Source organism: Euprymna scolopes, chromosome 8 (genome assembly GCF_053919585.1).
Source record: "Euprymna scolopes isolate OS-2025 chromosome 8, ASM5391958v1, whole genome shotgun sequence".
Taxonomy (NCBI): domain Eukaryota; kingdom Metazoa; phylum Mollusca; class Cephalopoda; order Sepiida; family Sepiolidae; genus Euprymna; species Euprymna scolopes.
In genome coordinates, this window is record NC_136489.1 from 151,957,745 (window position 1) to 151,961,207 (window position 3,463).

At 34.7% G+C, this 3,463-nt stretch overlaps 1 pseudogene; it reads left to right on the top strand.

Moving 5' to 3' along the window:
• The first annotated feature begins 249 nt into the window (after window positions 1-249).
• On the top strand, window positions 250-366 carry LOC145284153 (5S ribosomal RNA; annotated as a pseudogene).
• Window positions 367-3,463: the final 3,097 nt, after the last annotated feature.

Sequence of the window (3,463 nt, forward strand, 5' to 3'; positions counted from 1 at the left end):
AAATTATGGGGTTTATCGATTTTATTTTTACTTTCATCATATTTTGCTTTGGTTTTGATACCCCCAAATTCGAAGCTCTCTCTTTACAACCCTTTCTTTTCATAACCTGTCATACTTTCATAAATCAGAGTCCATTTTCTGTAGGCTGTTTTTGAACCCAGTCAACGACGGGTACTTTTGCTAGTATATATATATATATATACATATATATATATATATATATATATATATATATATATATATATATATATATACGGCATAATCGCGTTGACACACCGGTTCTCGTCAGATCACCGAAGTTAAACAACGTTGAGCCTGGTTAGTACCAGATGTGTGAATATTTGGGAATTCTAGGCGCTGTATGTGCTCTCCGCTTATCTCGGCATTTGTTTTCAGTTATCTTGTACATACACTTTACTTGCCACTGGTATTTAACAACGTCGACTCAGGAGAAATATGGTTGGAGATTGCGCATCTCCTGCCACAAAAGTCTCACGCGCAGGCATCTCCACCTACAGACTATGGATATTAGATTACCTTTGGAACGGCCTCCTCTCTCCTGTGTAAAATTATACAGGGTGTCAGAGATGAATTTGACATATTATTATAGTCTTTCCTTTATCAACCATGTAAAACATGCATTAATATATAATGATATAGTGGTATTTAATATCGTTAAAGTGCAAAAAATAACTGTTTCTGCGTATAGTTTGTTGGTTCAAGAACTGCAGAAAATGGAAGACTGCAATGTACTAGGATATCGGATGCTTATTCAAATTGGCACTTATGGCGGCTTTTAAAATTAAAGAAAACACAGAAGTGTCTGTATAATGTATGTACCAGTCACGGGACGAAGATGAAACATTCCCAAAAAATGACGTAATTTGATTAAGGAGTTTTTTGTTTTTTTTCAAGAAAATGAAATTTTACTCTGTTTTGATGAGTGTGAAAAAAAAAAGCGTCCAACAAATCGGTGGACAAGGGCAGGCAACCCTAATGCACGTGAACACTGTTAAAACAATTATTGATTATCTCCCTTTATTATATTCACCAGTAAAACGTAGTCTTTTCTGTCACTTATCAGTAGGGCTATGACAAGAGAATATTCTTTTCATTATTTTGACTCTCGAGTATATATCAGTTTATATCTTATGTGTTTTTAGACAGAGTGGTGTGGTTGTCGGTTGATTAACTGTGTCAGATATACACCCGAGAGTCAAAACAATGATAAGAGTATTCTATTATCATAGTCCTAATGATCAGTAAAAAAACGGCAAATTTGTTTTTCGTGAAAAAAAAAAAAAAAAAAAAAATGCTTGATCAATTTTTTGTGACGTTTTGAATATAAAATTTTCATTCTGCAAGAAAAGTTTCTTTTTCATTTTTGTTTATTGCTATAAGTGCCAATCTTAATAAACGCAAAAGATTGAAGCGAGTGATCTCCCTTTATTTTATTATTTAGTCCTCACATTCCCCGAGCGTGTTTCTGACAAAAGGTGAAAAATTGCTGTTTTCTGAATCGGAATCTATCCATCTAACGCACCCTTGGTTAGTTATTGATCTCAAAATAGTATTTTTTTAAAAACTCAGCACATCAAATGTTTTCATGCCTTGCTTGGAACGATTTGTTAAAAAAACCCAAATCAAATAAAAAGCAGGAAATTTAGCTGCAGCTCAGTGCTCCATTCGTGAGATTTAAACTGAAAAATTGCGACGTCAACAGGTTACGTAATTTAAATCAAAGGGCCTTCTATTTACGTTGGCCTCGCTTGAATGAGTTAATATGCGTGTTTGCATCATTTTTTTACTAGTAGAAATATACATAAAAATAAGTGGATGCTATTTTCTTTTAACAGAAAATTGGCTTAGTCATCACGTTCCCTGAGCGATGTTTCTGACAAAGGGTAGAGAATCGCTGTTGTCTGGTTTTCTGAATCAGAATCTATCCATCTAACCTATCCTTGGGTAGTTTTTGATCTAGTAGTATTTAAAAAAAAAACTCCGTACATAAAATGTTTTCTTGCTTTGTTTGGAACGATTTGTTAAAAACAAATAAACAAAAAAAAATCCCCCAAAAAAACAAAAACAAAAACAAATAAAAACAAATGAAAAAGCAAATAAAAAATTAAAAAAACAAATAAAAAATAAATAAAAAACAATAAAAACAAATAAAAACAATAAAAACAAATAGAAAAAATTAAAAAAACAAACAAATAAAAAACAAATAAAACAATAAAAACAAATAAAAAACAAATAAAAAACAAGAAATTTAGTTGCAGCTCAGTGCTCCATCCGTATATGCTGAAGATATGAAATCAGTGGCTAGCAGTAAGGATTATACAGGGTGAGTCACAGAAAACGAATGTTTTTAGAATCCTCCTTGTTCCCCTTGAGTATAGGATAGGAAGTGAGGAAGGCAGTCTTTAAGATGCCGTTTAGTTCGTTTTAAGTCGTTCATCTTTTACGTTAAATTTTGTTTAAATTATTGATTTTGAACTGCTTTTCTGACAAAAATAATTCGTTTCCTGTGACTCATCCTGTAGTATGCGTTCTGACGGTGTCAGTGCAGCTAAATGCGTCGTCGAGAAGCCGCAATGTAGGCAATCAAAGTTTCAGGTAATGTGGATCTTGTTGAGAGATGGATTTCGGCGAAGTGGCGACTATAGAGAGAGCATCGAACGGGATTTGGTTTGGTTGTTTTGTTTTCCGGCATAACAACCCTTTTCGGGATATTTAATGCCAAATCCAGTTATTTTGGAAATAGTATTCATGTTGCATCCAGTTATCTTGTAGAAGATTTTTAATTCTTCAATAAAGTATAGGTAAGGGTAAGCACTTGTAGTGGGGTGTGTTGCTTTTGTTCTCAGTCCTGCAGAATATGCTTTAGTTCTGTAAGGGAAAGGGCGTATAGTATTCTTGGTTTGTGTTTTTAGGAATCCAGCAGGGCGTGGAAAAAGAAAAAGGGAGGGAGGGGACTGTTGTTTTTGTTTTTGGGCTTTGCAGAACATGGTTGAGCTGTGCAAAAGAGAAGAAAAAATACGAACATTTATGTGCGGTGCATTTCAGTCTGGGAGCCACTGTTTTTCAAACAGCCCGATCTGGTAACACTATTGGATGCAGTTCAACGTCTTGCCTAGGACAACATCGAACGAGAATTTTCGTTGTTTCTCACATAAGTGTCACGAGGACCAACAACTCCAAGACCAATGAAAACCACTTTACGATAGAGACATGGCAATTACCATTAATTATCATTGTTGGTAAACACACGTATTAACTTATTTAAAAGTTGCCAACGCAAATATAAGGCCATTCCATTAAAATCACATAACCTGATTGTTGTGGAGACGCTCACTAATTAACATAGGCGGGTGAGTGAGATATATAAAGGTATCAATCACCAATACCGGAAGAGTCCGGCAACGACCGTCAAATAGGCAAGACGCTTATGCTGCCTCCAGTA